The 22,944-nt window shown below is 39.3% G+C and overlaps 1 protein-coding gene across 12 annotated transcripts in view; it reads left to right on the forward strand.

The window, feature by feature from the left end:
- The window catches only part of DTNB (dystrobrevin beta), a 283,356-nt gene that overhangs the window by 177,164 nt on the left and 83,248 nt on the right, over nucleotides 1-22,944 (forward strand). The gene's annotated exons all lie outside the window — the stretch shown is intronic.

Raw genomic sequence — 22,944 nt, forward strand, 5'->3', positions numbered from 1 at the left:
ACCACAGGGAAGCCCAAGATCTTCTTTAATTTCTTTCAGTGACGTTTTGTAGTTTTCAGTGTACAGGTGTTGCATTTCTTTGATTAAATTTATTCCTAAGAATTTTATTCTTTTTGATGCTATTATAAATGAAATTGTTTTCTTAATTTCATTTTCAGATTGTTCATTGCTAGTATATAGAAATACAACTGATTTTGTACACTGACCTTGCAGTTTGTTTATTAGCTCTAACAGTTTCTTTTTGGGGGGTGAGGGGTAGATTCTTTAGGATTTTCTATATAGGAGATCATTTCATCTGCAAATAGAGACAGTTTTACTTCTTCCTTTACAGTTTAGATATCTTTAATTTCTTTTTCTTGCCTAATTGTTGTGGTATATGCTCTTTGTTGAATGATAATTTGTCTGGGTTTAAAATCTAGCCAAAAGATGTTTTTCCTTCATTCTTTGAAGATATCATTCCTCTATTATCTTGTAACCAGTCTTGATAACAATCTGATTCCCCTTCCTTTTTGTTGACCCTCTCATATTTCACTAGTAACTTTTATGGTTTTCTTTATAACATTGGTAATCTGAAGTTTTACTATAATTTGTCTAGATACAAACTTTAAAAAAAACTTTATTTAACTTGTTTTACTACTCAGAGAATTCTTACTCTCTAAAGGCTCATGTCTTTCATCAGTTCTGAAAAATTCTCATCCATTTGCTCTGTTAGATACTATTGCCTCTCCTTCATTGCCTCTGGTCTCTCTGGAACTCTGAGTTACAGACTTTAAAACTGGATTTAGCTCTCATGTTTCTTAACTTAAAAAAAAAAAAAAAGTACCATCAGCCTTTAGCAGTATTCAGGCTTGTATATTCAGCCTATCTGTGGAGGTTTTTAAAAATCTCAATAGGGGGCTTCCCTGGTGGCGCAGTGGTTGAGAGTCTGCCTGCCAATGCAGGGGACACGGGTTCGTGCCCCGGTCCGGGAAGATCCCACGTGCTGCGGAGCAGCTGGGCCCGTGAGCCATGGCCGCTGAGCCTGCGCGTCCGGAGCCTGTGCTCCGCAACGGGAGAGGCCACAACAGTGAGAGGCCCGCGTACCGCAAAAAAAAAAAAAAAAAAAAATCTCAATAGGGACTTCCCTGGTGGCCCAGTGGTTAAGAATCCGCCTGCCAATGCATGGGACACAGGTTCAAGCCCTGGTCTGGGAAGATCCCACATGCTACGGAGCAACTAAGCCCATGTGCCACAACTACTGAGCCTGCGCTCTAGAGCCTGTGAGCCACAACTACTCAGCCCATGAGCCACAACTACTGAAGCCTGTGCTCCGCGACAAGAGAGCCACTGCAATGAGAAGCCCTTGCACCACAACAAAGAGTAGCCCCTGCTCACTGCAACTAGAGAAAACCCGTGCACAGCAACGAAGACCAACGCAGCCAAAAATAAATAAATAAATTATAAATAAATAAATAAAATAAAAAATAAAAATCTCAATAGTTATGGTTTTCATTTAAAAAATCTAAATGGTTACTTTTCAGAACATTTAATGAATGCTACTCTATCCTTTAGGTACCTGAGGGTATTAAATATACTCATTTTAAAGACCTTTTTAGATGCTCTGTTTTCTCTGGGATTTTTTTGGGGGGGGGAGGTGGGATTTGGTTAAGTTCTTCCAGCCTCCTCAAAGTTGGCCTGCAATCCTGTGTGTAGCTGATGGCAGCTCAGCACAGCCCTTGCTCACCACGATGGCTTCTTGTTTATTTTCTTCCTTGGGGGATACATCTTCATTTTTTTTAGGCTTAAGGAAAGTTTCCCTTTTTTTTTTTAAATTGGATTCTAGCTATGCATGTATCAATTAATTTTTATATCTTTAAGTCATTTTTCTTTGGTACAGGAGGGTGAGCTCTCAGCATGTGCTCAATCTGCCAGTTTGAACCAGAAATCCCTACACTATCCCTTCAGCTGGTTTATAATTCACTTTCATAGCACTGTCTCCAAAGGTCTCTGTATGGCCTTTTTAGCAGAGACTTTGATACACATTTAATGAGTGGCGTGTGGTTCTTTATTCCCCTGGCAAACTCCCTAATGTATTAGGGCATTTAAAATTACTTTTAGATTCTTTTGGCCCAGAAATTAAATACCAAGGCTGATTTAACAGGCAGAGTTGACCTGATGCATTTAGTACATATGAGAAATACTCCTGTTTTCCTGTGTCCGGGTAAACTCCTGAGAACATTATTTAGTCATCATTATTCCTCCCACTCAGGAATTTTTACCATCCCAAATGGCCTGTCTGTTAGGTATCCTTCTTTGACTTCCTTATCAGGACATCTCTTCCATGAGCCCTTCACCAACTTGTACTTTTTGGTTTAGCTAAAACATTGTTTCATGTAGAGTGGAATGGAAAGTAGAATCATAAAATTTCATTATTGAAAAGTATTTGTTGTGCACCCACTATGTGTCAGTCACAGTGTTAGGTAAGCAGTGTGAACATGGTGGTGGAATAAACTCTATGGGCCCTGCGCTCATGACGCTTACAGCCTCTTGAGTGAGGCCAGTCAAAAAGTAAATGCTAATTATATGTAATTGCAAACTGTGACGAGGACTATACAAGAAAAGAAAGGGATACTATGAGTGAGTACAGTAGAGACTTCTATTTTAAATTTTGTAGTAAGGAAAGGGGTTTTCAAACTTTTTAAAACAGCGGTGGAACATTTTGTTTATATGAACTCTTACATGGAATAGAAGTGGAGCTGCTCTTATTGAAATGAGGTTGGGACCTAGTCCCCTTGCTCTCCTCATTGGATACTGAAGCACCTTGTGGAATCTTTGGATGCCCAGGGAATACATGTGAAAACCACTGTTCTAGAACCAGCCCCAGACCAATTAGCTGAGGCACAAAGGGCTTTATTGTCCAGAGTCATATGGGTCACTTCATTTGCTTAGTACCAGAATTGGAAGGTGAACCCAGTTCCCCCACACTTGTGTTCTTTCCACTTTCCACTGCCTCTTCTTCCCCTGTGATGCATTTTTATTATAAAATGAAGGCATTTCAATCTCTGGTATTCAGTAGTTCATTTTTTTCCCCTGAAATTAATTTCACCCGTTGTTGTTCACATTGCACTTCATATTCTGTGCTCTCATCCCTCGTGTATATCCTTACAGTCTGTAGCCTTGAAAGATGTTATCCCACCACTGTTTTGTTTTTATTATATTTCTGCTATGTCATATGAATCTACTCTTTTATTTTCTGCTGAGCATTCGAACACATGCATTCATTTCATCCTGTAGAATTTTATTATTGATATCAGAGTGTTTATGTTAACTAGCTAGTGGTCTGATTTGTTGGGTTGCCTTTTCTTGCCTCTTCATTTATCTCAAATGATAAGAGTTCTTTCCCAGTCCTAACAACACTTAGGTTGTTAGTCTGGCTTCCATTTTGACTTACTCTGTTTTTAGTGTAAATAGTTGTGTATCTTTTACCATTTTGTCTTACTTTTGCTTTACTGTGGCAGAAAAGTTCAGGGCCTGCGTTTGAATGGAGTAGCATATTTGCCCAGAACACTTAGGAAGTGTAAAGAAGTCGTGAACATTAAGGTGGACTAGGAGACCTGGGCTGTAGTGTCTGGGTAGTGACTGTGGAGAGAAAGATGTTTGTTCTGACTTGGGAGATTAGTAGAGAATTGATGATGAGGGGCAGAATGGTAGCATGAGACCTGTGCTTAGGAAAGTAATTTTAACCATAAGAAATCAGATGAGGGCTTCCCTGGTGGCGCAGTGGTTGAGAGTCCGCCTGCCGATGCAGGGGACACGGGTTCGTGCCCCAGTCCGGGAGGATCCCACATGCCACGGAGCGGCTGGGCCCGTGAGCCATGGCCACTGAGCCTGCGCGTCCGGAGCCTGTGCTCCGCAACGGGAGAGGCCACAACAGTGAGAGGCCCACGTACCGCAAAAAAAAAAAAATCAGTTGAGCAATAGCTTAAAGGTTCTCTGGACATCAGTAGACTAACAGAAAACCTTTACAGTATTTAAGTTACACTAACAAAATGCATGCTGAAAGGTGATGATGCCAGTGGAGATGGTGGAGACCAGGAGCAGATAGATTTAGGAGCTCTCGAGCAGATGAAATAGAAAAGAGGCCACAGGATGACTCTGAGTGTCAGGGACATTCTCGTCAGGTGATTGTCCTGCTAGAGGTGTCCCTGAAAGCCCACCTACTCAACAGCTCACACTGTATAGCCCTTCTCTTTTAGCTGCCCTCTGATGATATGCCTTTAATGGAGTAAGGAGCTCTTTGCATCTAAGGTAGATGCAAAGGTAGGTAAGGTAGATAGGTAGACACCATGGGTCTGTTTTTTTCATTCTGCTTGTGTTTCCATTAACTCCTCTTCAACAAAACAAAACAAAAAAGTCAAGGCTTGCTAATTCTTCCTAGCTCCCAATTGCTACCTACCTGGATGGCTTGGCAGAGTTCTGCCAACTGCTTTCTTATCAAGAGGTTGGCAATTAGGAGAGACCCTAAGAAAAGAGGTAGGGGGGTGCTCTGAATATCCCCATCAGAATGTAATTGCAGACTGTGTTAGTTAGGTCACTGAGTTGCAGCAGAACTTGGATTCTGTCGCAGGAGGGTGTGTTTCACATTTAAGCTTCTAAGGATTGGTGCCTACTCTGTGTGCTGCATCTGCCTTCCTGTCATTGGCTGCATTCGACTGCTTGATGGACTCGCTGACGGAGTGCAGACGTGTGCTTGCCTTCTGGTGAATTGTTCTCTTGTACCTGCTTTTTCCCAAAATGCTCTGTGGGATATACTACCTTGTAGAGAAGATTCTTCATCATGTGATTGTTCTGTTTCCTTAGAGACAACAGCAGTGTAATAATACATTAGATGCCAGATCCATAGAGAAAGAAGAAGCGTTTGCTACAGAATGTAAAGGTTTGATAGCTTTTCCTTGCCTTTATGTTTTTGCTGCTTGAGCTGCTGGGCTGATGATGATTGTGTTTATTTTTGGCAGGATGCTAGAGCCTCTGGAACTTCCCATCCAGTTATTACAAAGAAGGGAAGCCCATTGTATCTTTTCTTGGTTAATTGGTTAATTTTAAAAATATACAAGAGTCAGCTTGTCTCCTATAACATGTTTGTTTCCATTTTTGAAAACAGGTTTCAGTAATAACCATATGAACAGATCAGGAAATGACTTTGCATCATGTGTTTCATTGACCTCTCTGTGAGCAGAAACTTGATAACGTATTTAACTTGTCCTCTTTTCTCCTTTCTAGAAATATAGGAGTTGACGTCTGTAAAGTATTCACAACTTCCTCTCTAAGTTTAATGAACAAGGAGAACAACGAAGGAAAGATTCAGGGATTCATTGTGGAAAGGTTTTTAAAATAAAACAGTACATCTCAGACGATTTAATTATCTCTTTCATAGGACCCTTTGCCTACTTTTTCAGTGTAATCATATTAAACTGAGCAATACTACTAAATAATTTGCTAATTATTGCCTCATTTTACAATTTTATCCTTTTCCAGAGCTAGAGCAAGATACCTGGCTTCCTCTGGGTGTCTCTAGATGCTATCTAGTGGTGAAAATTCTGTATAAGAATGTGTTTGTGGTAAACCTTTCCTTCCTGAGAAATATTTCATTCTAAGTCTTATACCACAAATGGCTATGCTAAATTGCTAGAAATAGGAATTGAGGCATGTGTGTTTGTTGATAGGTCTTTTTTACATCAATGGATTAGTTGCGATGTATTTAGAAGTTGGTTTTGGAAATCTTAAATCTTTTCTTTCGGTTAATTAATTGTCAGTGACCAATAAAGTAAAATGTACTTTCCTAGAAGTCAGAGAAACCTCATTGTAAATATATAATATTATATTTTGCTACATTTACCATACCATATGGTTATTTATTTATTTATTTTTTATAAATTTATTTATTTTTGGCTGTGTTAGGTCTTCGTTTCTGTGTGAGGGTTTTCCCTAGTTGTGGCAAGCGGGGGCCACTCTTCATCGCGGTGCGCAGGCCTCTCACCGTCGCGGCCTCTCCTGTTGCGGAGCACAGGCTCCAGACGCGCAGGCTCAGTAGCTGTGGCTCACGGGCCCAGTTGCTCCACAGCATGTGGGATCCTCCCAGACCAGGGCTCGAACCCGTGTCCCCTGCATTGGCAGGCAGACTCTCAACCACTGCACCACCAGGGAAGCCCACCATATGGTTATTTTTTAATGGTTTTCCCAAAGGCATTTTCATTGGCTTGTTTAAGCTCTTTGCTTTGGCGGATAACCACAGCACCTCCTGGAGTAACGGGAGATAGTTGGTCTGGTACATAGACATCAATAAAGAGCAAAACATCGCACTACTCGTGGAGGATAAAAGTGAGCTGCGCTTGTCATAGCTGTTTTCTAGAGGCAGGCAGGGTGCTTTTAGAGAGAGTAGTAGAGGGAATTCCTTGGTGGTCCAGTGGTTAGGACTCGGCGCTCTCACTGCCAGGGCCCCGGGTTCGATCCCAGGTCGGGGAACTAAAATCCCACAAGCCGTGCAGCGAGGCCCAAAAAAAAAAAGAATCCTAGAGATTAAGGAGATCTTAGAATCTGCCCTCCTTAATATTTCACCAGAGCTACAGTATGCCATTATTATAGATCATTATAAGTCCATGTTTCCTCTTCATTATAATGGAATAATTAGATAAACTGACTTTCATATTGGATCATATATTGTTTCAATGTGGAGGTCTGTGAATAGGTTTATAGGCTACCAAATTTTGGAGGGTAATAGCTAAGAAGAGAGAAACAAATACCACCTTCATCCTAAAGCAGTGTCATCTGGGCTTATCACCCCAAGCAGAGATTCAGGAGTGCCTGGACCCCAGACTTGGTCATTTGACACTTTTCCTTCAATAAAACTTAATCCTTAAGTACGTGAATGTTTTCCATTGATTGGCTCTTCAGTCTTTTTTCTGGGAGTACTACCCACTTCTTTGGAGAAGTGGTGCTCTCTCAGTCCTAACTGTGTTGTTCTAAGAGGACAACTAATCAAAGTATTGGGCCCTCTGTCTACCAGAGCGGGTAGATGACTCAAGGTAGGTCATCTTGAGTCTTTTCTGGGAATCTCAAATTGGAATGAGGGAAGAGATTTTGTTCACCAAGGGTGAAGTTACCAGAAGTGAGGCAGAAGTTGTTTCTTGTTAAGCATAAAAAGCTGTGAGATCTGTATAGACTCTGATTCAAAATGAGGTCTCAGCAAAGATAACAATGAGTGTCCTAATGACATTCCAGTGTCCTGGAAGCCCCCACCCTTCATGAAGTTTAGTTATGAATTTAGTTATCATTTAGTTATGATACTTAGTAAATTCATCTTTTTTTTTTTTTTTAAAGATACTTCAAGTTAGATTTGAAGCCAGTGGTCCTGAACTAGGGCTGTGTTTCTTAAAGATGAGAATTTATTCTTCCCTGAGAACTCTAATCTGAAAAATTCATTTGGACAACACAGAGATGCCTGGGTTAGGATGGTGAATCTGTGGATTTGATCTATTCAATGTCATTAGAACCAGATAAAAGTGGCTTCCAATGCTGGTCCTGCCACTTACTAGTTTTGTGACCTTAAGCATGTTAATAATCCCCTTTAACCTTTATTTCTTTATTTGTAAAATAAGAATACCATCATGAGTAGTATCAAGAATTCCGGTAATGTATCTGAGGACCTAGCTGAGTGCTGATGCAGAGCTCATACTCAGCAAATGTTTGAGGTGCATTACCCCTTTCCTCCCAACCCTCTCCAGGAAATATATGCAAATACACAGCAAATCTTGTAACTGTTAACTTCATGGGATTTTTTATATTGTTTTCCTGTACTGGTCTGTGGTTAATTATTTGAAATAATTAAGTTGTCTTTGTTAGAAATGATTTTACACATTTTTTATTGTGAATGATAATTATCAGTTAGATTTGACCTAAAAATTGTAATATGTTAAGCTAAAGCTTAAACGCCTGTTGTGAAGACTAAGTATGAAGACTAATTGGAATATAAACTTCTTATGGGCAGGAACAGTCTTCAAACTTGTTTTCGTTTTTTCTCAAAGCCCCTAATAGTGCCAGGCATGAATAAGCCATGGATTTGTGTTTGTTTGTATATTGGTAAGACCCTTGTTTATTTAAATGGAGTTTGTAGTAATCAGAAGGGCCTTATGGAGATACTGAAATTTCTGGAGCCATTTCTCTCATAAAAAAAAAAGTGAGAAAGAGTGTAACCTTGGCAAGTCTATGAAGAAAGACATTCCAGGATGGATACCTAGGAGAAGCTTTGAAAGCAGGGGCTTAGAAGAAGTGAATGAACAACTTGCTTGAAAGATGTGGAAGACGTGAGTTTTGACAGATAAAAGAATGAAGTAGTCACAGTGTGGGTTTTAAATTTGTCTTAAAGTACGGTGAAATCTGCTGCATAAACTGAATGATGAGAAAAGTATGAACAAAGTGAGTAGGGAAGATAATTTCAGAAACAACACAAGTATCTAGGATTGAAGGTGAAATAACTGGCTACAAAAATTGTAATAAGTTATTAAATGTACTTAACTAAAATGGTTAAGTACCTCATATATAAAGCATTGTTGTGGGGAATACAAAAAAGTAATCAAGTAAATGAAAGCATATGGCATAATAAAATCTTTTTTCCTTGCACGTTAACAGTAATAAACAGTCCAAAAAGTCTGATAAAAAGTCCCCACGTGCATGATTGGCAGGCAGATAACTGTCAAGGTAAAAGAGAGTTGCAGGACTGTAACCATAACCTCTACAACTAAAAAAAAAAAAATTCTGGGAGGAAGAGCAAGATAATGAGCTAATGCTTTTAAAAGTATAGGGTAGGGATAAGTATCTGTCTATATGGATGACTTCCTACGGAAGAGGTACACCAAAGGGCCTACGGAGAAGTGACAGGTGCCCGAGATCTCACTGGTCTTCTCAGGCTTCAGACTTGGCTTTGTTCGTGTACCCCTTTATTCACTCACAATTTTTAAGTAGAAACTTCGCTTAAACCACAATATTACACTTTCACATCCTTGGTTAGAAGGGTCATATCCAGAAACTGTTTTCCCCTAAGTTGATCTAAGTCAACTTAGAAAGTCAAAAACAAGTCATCACACTCAGTATTGGTCCTGAGCCCAGCGTTAAACTTTTTTTTAAGTCAACAGTCTGGCTGATATAATAAATAATTTCCTCATCAAATGTATGTATTTTGTTAGGCTGAGATGAAGATTCCAAAAGCTCTTTGAAATTAAGGCTAGATTTGAACGTCATGTTAATAAATTAGAGGTATGTTTTTGAAGGAAACAGTCCATACTAGCTTACCTTGTTTTCCCTGGGACAGTCCAGAGGTGGTTAAAAATGCAACCAAATGGTTTGAGTTCAGAGAAGCATTTGTAATACAGAGTTCTGTTGAAGTGACAGGGGAAAGAATAAATCACCCAAAATCATACCCGGGGGTTATTATTGTTTCATCTTCCTATAGAAACAACTTTACAAGAGCTGATTCTCACATCATGCTGTTGCCTTTAATTTATAGACCAAACAGTCTTAAGTAAATTTTTTCTGAAAATGCAACAAAGGTAGTAGAGACACTATACCGTAATGATTAAGAATACAGACCCAAGAGCCATGCTGCCTTGGTTCAAATCCTACTTCTGCCACACGTCTTGACTGTGACCTCAGGTGCATTACTTCTCTCCGTGCCTTACTGTCTCCATTTGTAAAATAAAGTTAATAATAGGATCTGCCCCCTTGGTGGTTGTAAGGTTTATATGAGTGAATCCATGCACAATGTTAGAACTGAGTCTGGCATGTATTAAGCACTCAATAAGTATTATTATTGTTGTGAAAGACACTCTCCACTCTGTTGATTCCATTACTAAGTCACAGATGAAAACTAGCCATGGCTACAAACATTCCAAACATGCCTACCAAATATAACAACTAATAATGCTAATTCCATTCTCGGAGAAGAGTCTCACCAAAGCTAAATATAACAGAAAGGTTACTTCTTACACACTCTCCACACGACGTGGTGCTGACTCATGATCCAGTATTTCCTGAAAACCTAATCCGTGTCTCATACCATGCTAGATACTCGAAATACAGTGATAAAAAAAGCACACAGATTTCCTGCAGTTTAGTAGAGGAGATAATGTAGACAGATCTAAAATATTTTCTTTCTTTTTTGGGGATGTGGTGGTAGGGATGTTGGGGGGTTGTGGAATTTTGGACCTACTCAAAACATCTAACAGGTCTTCTACTAATAGTCTCAAAGTTCTAAGTTTGTAAAACACTTTCCTTCTCAGTTTGCTTTCTTAGTGATAACAGAAACAGTACAGGCTCACTTTAGATAATTTGACTCAGTGGTATAATAAGGGTTTTTTTTCTGTTTTAACTATTAAGCATGTTTTTCTCTGAAAATCAAGAAAAAATTAAACTTGAAAAATTGGAGGAGTACAGGAAAGTATAAATAAGCAAGAAAAATAACTCCTGTAATTCCACTTTTCTTAAATTTTGACATATTTCCTTCAGATATTTTGCTTTACACTTATTATATTGTTTAGGTGAGACCATGCTGTGTGTATGTATAAATAATTTTATCTTATTTTATAGGGTTGTTGTGAAGATAAAATAAATAATATATTTAAAGCCCTAAACACTGCGTCTAATAGCTATATATCAAACATTCAGTAATTGTTAGCTAGTATGACAGTTATCTTGCCCTTCTTTTTACTTCTTACATGATAAGCTGTTTCTCATGTAATTAGAAAACTCTTTGTAAGCATTATCTTTTAATGACAGCATAATATGCTATATTTATTGATGTACTGTGGTTTACTTTTCCTTTCCGTCATATTTGAATATTTTAGGTTTCTTCCAGAATTATTCTGTTGTAAATAATGTTTTCCTAAATATTTTAAAATGTAAAATTGTCTTTACATTTCTGATTAAGTCCTTGGAATATATCCCTAGAAAGGGAATTAGTGAGTCAAAATACTTGAACTTTTTAAAAGATCTTTGATGGACATATTGTCAAATTGCTTTCTAGAAATTTTGCTTAACTTTGTACTTTCACTTTCTTACCTAATAGACAGTTAACGGCCTGTGTCATAAAATCCTCTCCAGCCTTAAGATTACCTTAAAGTTTAAAAATATCATTATTATTTTTTATAAGGGAAAATGGTCTGTAATTTTAACAAATTTCTTTGCTTTTTCATAAAGTATTTTCAAATTGAATTATTTGTATTTATTCTTTTTAAACGTGTATTTTCACTTTGACCATTTTCTAATTGCAATCTTAATAGTTTTCTTATAAATTTGTATGAATCCCTTGTACGTTAAGGCTGTTAATTCTTGCTCTGTCACATTTGTTGAAATAGTTCCCCAAATTTGTATTTTTCTTTCTTTTCTGATTTTTTAAATCATTTGAATTAATTTGTCTCTTTCTTCCTAATTTTTCCATTGCTTTTGAGCTTAGAAAATCCTCTCTACCCATAGACTTATATGTTTTCTTGTGAGTTGTACAATTAAGCATTTACATTTAGTTCTTTAACACCCTGGAAATATATTTTCTCTTTATGGGGTGAGGTGATCTCAATATTTCCCCATAGCGTGTCACAGTTTTTCTTTTATTAAATACTTACTGCATTATATTATAATTATTTTTTCTGAATTTTTATTCTTCATAAAACTTCAGTTTTCATCCTTTTAATTTTTATCCCCAGCAGCTGGCACAGTACCTGCCACTTTGTAGAGACACAACAAATATTTGATAAATGAAAGAAAGAAATACACAATTATATATAATCTGTCCTGAAAGATTTTAAAGGCATGATCAGTTATTCTTCATCTCTTCCTAGCTTTAATAACCTTAAGAGAGATTCTGTAGTAATTCTAATTTCAAGTTAGTCTACATTCCAGAGCATCCACCAGAATGAATTGGAGTGGTCTGGTCATAAGAAAAGTAATGCAAAAATGACTTGTGCAGTAAGCTAAATTTTTACTTTCTAATAGGAGTTTTTTTTTTTTAATAGATCTTTATTGGAGTATAATTGCTTCACAATACTGTGTTAGTTTCTGTTGTATACCAAAGTGAATCAGCCGTATGCATATGTATGTCCCCATATCCCCTCCCTCTTGAGCCTCCCTCCCATCCTCCCTATCCCACCCCTCTAGGTCATCGAAAAGCACTGGGCTGATCTCCCTGTGCTATGCAGCTGCTTCCCACCAGCTATTTTACATTCGGTCGTGTATGTATGTCGATGCTACTCTCACTTCGCCCCGGCTTCCCCCTCCCCACACCGTGCCCTAAAGTCCATTCTCTATGTCTACATCTTTATTCCTGCCCTGCCTCTAGGTTCATCAGTACCTTTTTTTTTTTTTGATTGAATATATATGTGTCAGCATACACTATTTGTTTTTCTCTTTCTGACTCACTTCACTCTGTATGACAGACTCTAGGTCCATCCACCTCACTACAAATAACTCAATTTCATTTCTTTTTATGGCTGAGTAATATTCCATTGTATACATGTGCCACATCTTCTGTATCCATTCATTGGTCGATGGACACTTAGGTTGCTTCCATGTTCTGGCTATTGTAAATAGAGCTGCAATGAACGTTGTGGTACATGACTCATTTTGAATTATGGTCTTCTCCGGGTATATGCCCAGTAGTGGGAGTGCTGGGTCGTATGGTAGTTCTATTTTTAGTTTTTTAGGGGGCCTCCAAACTTTTCCGTAGTGGTTGTATCAATTTACATTCCCACCAACAGTGCAGGAGGGTTCCCTTTTCACCACACCCTTTCCAGCATTTATTGTTTCTAGATTTTTTGATAATAGCCATTCTGACTGATGTGGAGTGATACCTCATTGTAGTTTTGATTTGCATTTCTCTAATAATTAGTGATGTTGAGCATCTTTTCATGTGCCTCTTGGCCATCTGTATGTCTTCCTTGGTGAAATGTCTATTTAGGTCTTCTGCCCATTTTTTAATTGGATTGTTTGTTTTTTTGACATTGAGCTCCATGAGCTATTTGTATATTTTGGAGATTAATCCTTTGTCTGTTGTTTTATTTGCAAATATTTTCTCCCATTCTGAGGGTTGTCTTTTTGTCTTGTTTATGGTTTCCTTTACTGTGCAAAAGCTTTTAAGTTTAATTAAGCCCCATTTGTTTATTTTTGTTTTTATTTCCATTACTCTAGGAGATGGGTCAAAAAAGACCTTACTGTGGTGTATGTCAAAGAGTGTTCTTCCTACGTTTTCCTCTAAGAGTTTTATAGTGTCTGGTCTTAAATTTAGGTCTTTAGTCCATTTGGAGTTTATTTTTGTGTATGGTGTTAGGTGGTGTTCTAATTTCATTCTTTTACATGTAGCTGTCCAGTTTTCCTAGCACCACTTACTGAAGAGGCTGTCCTCTCTCCATTGAATGTTCTTGCCTCCCTTGTTGTAAATTAGGTGACCATATGTGCAACAGTTTATCTCTGGGCATTCTATCCTGTACCATTGATATGTATTTCTGTTTTTGTGCCAGTACCATACTATCTTTATTACTGTAGCTTTGTGGTATAGGTTGAAGTCAGGGAGCCTGATTCCTCCAACTCCATTTTTCTTTCTCAAGATTGCTTTGGCTATTCGGGGTCTTTTGTGTCTCCATATGAATTGTGAAATTTTTTGTTCTAATTCTGGGAAGGATGCCATTGGTAGTTTGATAGGGATTGCATAGAATCTGTAGATTGCTTTGGGTAATATAGTCATTTTCACAATGTTGGTTCTTCCAATCCAAAAACATGGTATATTTCTCTATCTGTTTATGTCATCTTTGATTTCTTTCATCAGTGTTTTATACTTTTCTGAGTACAAGTCTTTCACCTCCTTAGGCTGGTTTATTCCTAGGTGTTTTTGTTGTTGTTGTTGCGATGGTAAATGGGATTGTTTCCTTAATTTCTCTTTCTCATTTTTTGTTGTTGGTGTATAGGAGTGCCAGAGATTTCTGTGCATTAATTTTGTATCCTGCAACCTTACCAAATTCATTGATTAGTTCTAGTAGTTTTCTGGTGACATATTTAGGATCTTCTATGTATAGTTATCATGTCATCCGCAAACAGTGACAGTTGTACTTCTCTTCCAATTTGTATTCCTTTTATTTCTTTTTCTTCTCTGATTGCCGTGACTAGGACTTCCAAACCTATGTTGCGTAAGAGTGGTGAGAGTGGACTTCCTTGCCTTGTTCCTGTTCTTAGTGGAAATGCTTTCAGGTTTTCACCATTGAGTGTGATGCTCACTGTGGGTTTGTCATATATGGCCTTTATTATGTTGAGGTGGGTTCCTTCTGTGCCCATTTTCTGTAGAGTTTTTATCATAAATGGTGTTGAATTTTGTCAAAAGCTTTTTCTGCATCTATTGAGAGGATCATGTAGTTTTTATTCCTTAATTTGTTAATATGGTGCATCACATTAATTGATTTGCATATATTGAAGAATCCTTGCATCCCTGAGATAAATCCCACTTGATCATGCTGTATGATCCTTTTAATGTGTTGTTGGATTCTGTTTGCTAGTATTTTTTTTTTTTTCTTTTTTTGCACTACGCAGGCCTCTCACTGTCGTGGCCTCTCCCATTGCGGAGCACAGGCTCCGGACGCACAGGCTCAGCGGCCATGGCTCACGGGCCCAGCCGCTCCGCGGCATGTGGGATCTTCCTGGACTGGGGCACAAACCCGTGTCCCCTGCATCGGCAGGCGGACCCTCAACCACTGCACCACCAGGGAAGCCCTGTTTGCTAGTATTTTGTTCAGGATTTTTGCATCTATGTTCATCAATGATATTGGTCTATAATTTTCTTTTTTTGTGATATATTTTTCTGGTTTTGGTATCAGGGTGATGGCGGCTTCGTAGAATGAATTTGGGAGTGTTTCTCCCTCTGCAATTTTTTGGAAGAGTTTGAGAAGAGTCAGTGTTAGCTCTTCTCTAAATGTTTGATAGAATTCGCCTGTTAATCCATCTGGTCCTGGACTTCTGTTTGTTGTAAGGTTTTTAATTACTGTTTCAATTTCATTACTTTTGTTAGGTCTGTTTATGTTTTCTAATTCTTCCTGGTTCAGTCTTGGAAAATTGTACCTTTCCAAGAATTTGTCCATTTCTTCATGGTTGTCCCTTTTATTGGCATATAGTTGTTTTTAGTAGCCCCTTATAATCCTTTGTACTTCTGCAGTGTCAGTTGTGATTCCTCCTTTTTCATTTCTAATTTTATTGATTTGCATCCTCTCCCTTTTTTTCTTGATGAGTCTAAGGGTTTATCAGTTTTGTTTCGTTTATCTTCTCAAAGAACCAGCTTTTAGTTTTACTGGTCTTTGCTATTGTTTTCTTCATTTCTATTTCATTTATTTCTGCTCTGACTTTTATGATTTCTTTCCTTCTACTGACTTTGGGTTTTCTTTGTTCTTCTTTCTCCAGTTGTTTTAAGTGTAGGGGTAGATTGTTTATTTGAGATTTTTCTAGTTTCTTGAGGTGAGATTGACTTGCTATGAACTTCCCTCTTAGAACTGCTTTTGCTGCATCTCATAGGTTTTGGGTTGTCGTGTTTCTGTTGTCATTTGTTTCTATGTATTTTTAAAATTTCTTCTTTGATTTCTTCAGTGATCTCTTGGTTATTTAGTAGCGCACTGTTTAGCCTCCGTGTATTTGTGTTTTTTACATTTTTTTTCCTGTAATTGATTTCCAGTCTCATAGCATTGTGGTCAGAAAAGACGCTTGATACGATTTCAATTTTCTTAAATTTTCCAAGGCTTGGCTTGTGGCCCAAGATGTGATCTGTCTTGGAAAATGTTCCATGTGCACTTGAGAAGAAAGTGTATTCTGCCACTTTTGGGTGGAATGTTCTATAAATATCAATTAAATCTATCTGGTCTTTTGTGTCATTTAAAGCTTGTGTTTCCTTATTTATTTTCTGTTTGGATGATCTGTCCATTGGTGTAAGTGGCATGTTAAAGTCCCTTACTATTATTGTGTTACTGTCAATTTCTCCTTTCATGGTTGTTAGCATTTGCCTTATGTATTGAGGTGCTCCTATGTTGGGTGCATAAACATTTATAATTGTTATATCTTCTTCTTGGATTGATCCTTCGATCATTATGTAGTATCCTTCTTTGTCTCTTGTGATAGTCTTTATTTTAAAGTCTATTTTATCGGATACGAGTATTGCTACTCCAGCTTTCTTTTGATTTCCATTTGCATGGAATATCTTTTTCCATCCCTTCACCTTCAGTCTGTATATGTTGCAAGGTCTGAAGTGGGTCTCTTGTAGACAGCATACATATGGGTCTTGTTTTTGTATCCATTCAGCCAGTCTGTGTCTTTGGTTGGGGCATTTAATCCATTTACATTCAAGGTTATTATTGATATGTATGTTCCTATTACCATTTTCTTAATTGTTTCGGGTTTGTTTTTGTGGATCTTTTCTTCTCTTGTGTTTCCCACCTAGAGAAGTTTCTTTAGCATTTGTTGAAAAACTGGTTTGGTGGTGCTGAATTCTCTTAGCTTTTGCTTGTCTGAAAAGCTTTTGATTTCTCCAATGAATCTGAATGAGATCCTTGCTTCGTAGAGAAATCTTGGTTGTAGGCTTTTCTCTTTCATCACTTTAAGTATATCCTGCCACTCCCTTCTGGCCTGCAGAGTTTCTGCTGAAAAATCAGCTTATAACCTTATGGGGATTCCTTTATATGTTATTTTTTGTTTTTCCCTTGCCGATTTTAATATTTTTTCTTTGAATTTAATTTTTGTTAGTTTGATTAATATGTGTCTTGGTGTGTTTTTCCTAGGGTTTATCCTGTATGGGACTCTCTGTGCTTCCTGGACTTGGGTGACTATTTCCTTTCCCATGTTAGGGAAGTTTTCCACCATAATCTCTTCAAATGTTTTCTCAGACCCTTTCCTTTTATATTCTTCTTCTGGGACCCCTGTATTCGAATGTTGGTGCATTTAATGTTGTCCCAGAGGTCTCTAAGATTGTCTTCAATTCTTTTCATTCTTTTTTCTTTATTCTGCTCCTTGGCAGTTATTTCCACCATTTTGTCTTCCAGCTCATATATTCATTCTTCTGCCTCAGTTTTTCTGTTATTGATTCCTTCTAGTGTATTTTTCATTTCAGTTATTTTGTGGTTCATCTCTGTTTGTTTGTTCTTTAGTTCTTCTAGATCTTTGTTAAACACTTCTTGTATTTTCTCAATCCATGCCTCCATTGTATTTCCAAGATTCTGGATCATCTTTACTATCATTACTCTGAATTCTTTTTCAGGTGGATTGCCTATTTCCTCTTCATTTATTTGGTCTTGTAGGTTTTTACCCTGCTCCTTCATATGTGACATATTTTTTTGCCGTCTCTCTTTTTGTTTTTTTTTCTTTATGAGTGGGATTGTGTTCCTGTCTTACTGGTTGTTTGGCCTGAGGCTTCCAACACTGGAGTTTGTAGGCTGTTGAGTAGAGTTGGGTCTTGGTGCTGAAATGAGGACATCCATGAGACCTCACTGTGGTGAATATTACTTGCGGTCTGAGGTTCTCTGTTAGTCCAGTGGTTCCGACATGGAGCTCCCACCGCAGGAGCTTTGGCCCAACCCCCGGCTCGTGAACCAAGATCCCGCAAGCCACATGGGGTGGCAAAAAAAGGAAAAACAACAATAACAAAGTAAAAAATAAAATTAGACTAGGAAACTAACAGATATGTTAGAAATAAAAATAAAAATATAGATGAATCAACAAACGGAAGGTATAATGGTACCATAATAGTAAAGAAGAGGAGGAGTGAAAAGAGAAAACAAAAAATGGGGGAAAGGCCTTGGCTGTGGAGAGCAGGACCTGAGCAAGGGTGAGGTTTGGGTGGTAGGCAGGCCTATGCTTAGAACCCACAGGGCTGGAAAAGGACCTAAGGGCTGGGGGGGTGGGGCTTAGGCTCAAGGAACAGAAGGGGCCCAGGTGTGCCCCCCAACCCTGGTCTCAGAGGGCAGGGGACCTCACCTGGGAGCCCAGCAGGCTTCCTGGGCTTGAGTGGGTGGGGCAAACGCCCTCCTCTCCTCTCCAGCTCTTCCTGTCCTAGAGGGCCCCTCCCACCTGCTTCTCCTGTTCTCCCCTCGGTCTTCTTCCTATGCCCCCAGGACCAGTGCAGCGGGGGGTGGGAGGTGGGGGGATCTTGGAGGGCAGAGGACCGTCCTGGGACCTCAGCAGGCTCCGTGGGCCTAGTGGGTGGGGCAAACGCCCTCTACTCCTCTCCCCCTCCTCCCAGAGGATCCCTCCCTCCTGCTTCTCCTGATCTCCCCAGCCTCCCTCCTATGCCCTCAGGACTCATGGGACCTGGAGGGAGCTTTGGAGGGCAGGGGACCAGCCTGGGAGCTTAGCAGGCTCCCTGGGCCCAAGTGGGCGGAGCAGTCACCCTCTGCTCCCCTCCCACTCCTCTCGAGGGCCTCTCCTGCTTGCCTCTCCTGATCTCCCCAGCCTCCCTCCTATGTCCCCAGGACCAATGTGGCCGGGGGGGATGGGGGTGGGCCTTGGAGGGCAGGGGACTGGCCTGGGAGCTCAGCAGGCCCCCCCCAGGCCCAGTGGGCCAGGTGATTGCCCTCTGCTCATCCCACAGGGCCCCTCCTGCCTGCCTCTCCTGATCTCCCTGGCCTCAGGGGCGCCGATCCTGTTTGACCACTACTTCTCCTCCCTACTCTGTTTCCCCAAGTCTTACCGGTTCACTTGGGGGTCCCTCCAGTCTCCTTGGGTGTCAGGGTTTTCCACCAGCAGCCGGCAGGCGCCCTAATTGTGGGGAGACTAACTCGGTGTCTTCCCACACTGCCATCTTGACTCTGCCCTTCTAGTAGTAGTTTTGTCTAACTAGTAACCAGAAGCTCTATACCTATTATCTAAGCCACCCTATTACTAGATATTTTCCCAAACTTATCCTGCTCCACCTAAAAAAAGTAAACTAAAATCCATCTTTATAATGATCAGAGTATTCAAATGAACAGCTACAATTTAAATGATGACACTCAAATATTTTCAAACTTGACATCTCACCTGGGTTCCATTCTCTTATTTCCATCTGCTTGGAAGATACAGGTAAGATATCATTTACCTGTGCTTACCAATGCCACTTCAGATTCAGTGACTTCACAGCTGAAATCGGTTCACCCTTACCTTCCCGCTCATTCTCTCTACTCCCACCAGTCCAACACCAAATCCTGTTTCCTACTCTTGTGCTCCCTAGTTTGGATATGTTATCACTATCTACCAAGTAGTCGAGGTAAAAATCTCAGTTATGCTTTATTCACTAACCGTGTGTACTTAATCTGTCACCACATCTTATCCATATTACCTACACAGTGTTTTCCCTTTTGTCTGTTCCCCATCTTAACTACCACTGTCCACCCTCATAATCACTGATCTGGACAATTGCCATAACCTCTTCATTGAAGTCCCAGCTTCCATTCCCTCCTCCTTCCAAACGTCTTACACATAAATGATTTTTAAATGGGGGTGTACATTAAAAAGAATCCTGTTGCCCCTAGAGATTCAGATTCACTAAATTGAGGGTAGAGCTTGGATATCTCATATAAAAAACTTCCCAGGGCTTCCCTGGTGGCGCAGTGGTTGAGAGTCCGCCTGCCGATGCAGGGGACACGGGTTCGTGCCCCGGACTGGGACGATCCCACATGCCGCGGAGCGGCTGGGCCCGTGAGCCATGGCCGCTGGGCCTGCACGTCCGGAGCCTGTGCTCCGCAACGGGAGAGGCCACAGCAGTGAGAGGCCCGCGTACAGCAAAAAACAAAACAAAACAAAACAAAAACTTCCCAGATGATTCCAGTGCACACCTGGATTAAAACCAGTATTTTACAAGCTTCTGGAGTTATCATTTCAAAAGCCTGCTATAGTCACATCATCCTTTGGCTTAAAAAGTTCTAATGCTTCCCCCACTGCCTACAGTATAAAGTCCAAACTTCTTCTCTTGTGATAGAACAGGGGTCATTCACATCCGGGCCCTCATCTCCCTTTCTGGATGCATTTTCAACTACTCCCCTCCCAAGGCCTTTGAGTCTAGCCAAATAAGTTACACCCAAATATGCCATGTACTTTTGGATTTTTGTGCCTTTTTCCATACCATTTCTTCTAAGTTGCCCTTAACTTTTTCCTGTATCTGGAAAACTCTCTCCTCAATGTGACTTACACCTGACTATACCCCTTGTTCTTCCAGGCAGGAGTAACAGCTCTTCATCTGTGACTCCACAATACTTTGTGTATACTTGTGTTGCTGCTCTCATTACTTTGAATTGTGATGATTTGTTTATGTACATATAGCTAGGTTATTAAGATAACGATAGTCCTACTTATCTTGTATGAGTAGGCACCCAGGAGGCATGCCTCTTTCCTTTTGATTAAGAATTAACAAATTCTCTTGGGAATTCCCTGGCAGTCCAGTGGTTAGGACTTGGCGCTTTTCACTGCCAATGGCTCAGGTTCAATCCCTGGTCAGGGAGCTAAGATCCCACAAGCCTCACGGCACTGCCAAAAATATGAAAGAAAAAAAAATTAGCAAATTCTAAAAAAATATATTAAAAAAAAAGAATTAACAAATTCTAAGTCTTCTTTTTATACCCACCTTTTCTAACTAGCAAATTACCTTCTATCTAGATCATTCATCTGTTTCTATCTCCTCATCCAAAAAATTGGCCTGTCTTATTAACAAAAGGAACCTCTCAAATCTCTGTACCAAGTGATGGTTGGTGGTCACTTGGGTATCATGGGACTCATTAGTGTCTAAAAATACCTTGCTGAGATCTTCACCAAAGGAAGATATAGAACATCTGGTGACATGTTCAAGGTATTCAGCAGGTTTTGAATGTTAAAGATCAACAAAACTGATGTGGTGAGTTGTGTCAATTCTACTGCTTTGTAAGTTTCTGTAACTGGTACCATTAATGTCTGCTTCACACCTAGAAGCATTCTTTTTTTTTCTTAAGCCAGGAGTCATTTTTGATGTATTACATCTCCTAAGACCACATCTAAGCTGTTGGCTTTCACAGTGAATTGTGGGCCTAGTGGTAGATTCTACGGGAAAGACCCCCTTTAAGTTTTCAGATGCCTCTTTCATTTTGGACTATAAACACATACCTATTTCCCTAACGAAACATTAGGAGTTCAGAAGTGGTATGGAATTTGGGCGCAGTTATGATTAGTTTACAACTTACAATGTCATCATTACTGTCTGGTTTTGAGTATTAGAGACGAGGCTTTGATATGTGTGCTGTAAGATAATAATTGATCATGATGTCTACCAAGAGACAGAGATAATTATTAAAGACTTCTGTCGGATCAGACCACACAAAATGCTACAAATCATGAGATTTTATCACATGGATCCACACTGAGGGGACTAAAAAACTTTTTTTTCCGATTGTCATTTTTCCTCGGAGAATGTCAGAAAGGAAAGTGAATGCAGTAGTATCTTCAATATTGAAATATACTGGGTAACTGCATAAGTTCTGAAATCAACATGAACATGTCCTTATCTTGTTTTGGAAATGGGTTGCTAATAATAGTATATTAAAGAAGCAAAGGCCATTGTGTTTGCAGGACCAGAATGTTTCTGGTGCCTTCTGTATGAAAAGTTATGATGCTGGATTTGTTTCTTTCATAGGCATTGTTTCCTTGTTCCCTTTGGACAATGGATTTAAAAGAATGAGAGGCAAAAATATAAATTCAGGGCTAAAATGAAGCTAGTTTCTGTGTTCACTTCTGTTATTAATCAACCTAAAACAGTTGATTAATTGATTATATCTCAGCACAGCACTACCTTTAGGCTTGAAAGTTTGGAGGCAAAATTGGATAGCTGCCTGGAAAGTAGGTAGTGAGATAAATAACATGTAATTGAATTCTAGCCTAGAAAGGCATATTTCAACTCTGAATGTCTTACTTTGTCACACAAAGGGAGGACACAGTAAGCATACTGCTGTGGCTTAAAAATCAAGAGACCTAAATCGATTCCCTGCAAATTACTTCCCATCTTTGATCCTCTCCATTAAATGAGAAATCATCAAAAATATTTCCCTACCCAGAAATGAAGTTGGTTTTTTTAAAAAGGAGCGTAAAGATAGATAGATTTAGAGGTCGATCCATCCATCCATCCCTCTTAAACTTTTCTCTAAGTACATTGGATCTACCTGAAAATTTTCCCTTGTGCCTGTGTTGGAATGGACTATGAAACCTGCAAAAACAATAAAGGTTCTGGTCCCTTAATGTTCACCAGGACTTGCTGAGTATAACCTCTAAAAAACAATTTCATAGTTAACTCAGCTCTTAGAGATAAGGAGGAACCAGGAGGTAGTTCCCAAACACTTAAATATGAGAGAAGGACTTTTCTGTTTCACTTTTCTGCTTTTGATGGACAAATTTCTCTGAAAAGTACTTCTTTCAGTTTAGGAGAGGAAGTGAGAGATTTCCCAGGAGGAATATTTAGCAGTAGTCATGTGGTTCCAAGTGCAAGACAGAAGCCCTTTGTAACTGAACCTGGTGGGGAAGGAGAGGGGCTGAAGAATGGCTGAAAGGCAGAATCACAGATTCTTTTTGATAATTTTGGAGTTGTTCATTCAGGACTCTCACAAGAGGATGAAAGAGACCTTGAGTCCAGAAAACTAGCCTCTAAAGACAAGTTATCAAAAATGCTTACTTCAAATTTAAATTTGGATTAGTTTATGAAAGAAACCCTTCTAATCAGAGTACGGGTATGAACTCATTGTTAAGATTCTAGTAAAGGATTAATAAAAGAACTTAGTATTTAACAATTTAATTGTTTCAGTAAAAAGTATACAAACTAAATCTGAGGGAAGACAGTGAGCTCTAACCAAATCTCAGGAAAAACATGCGTGTTGCTGTTGTGACCTTTGTAACACACCACAGATGCCACACACC

The sequence above is a fragment of the Mesoplodon bidens genome (assembly GCF_964165515.1).
Source record: "Mesoplodon bidens genome assembly, chromosome: 14".
Classification (NCBI taxonomy): Eukaryota; Metazoa; Chordata; class Mammalia; order Artiodactyla; family Ziphiidae; genus Mesoplodon; species Mesoplodon bidens.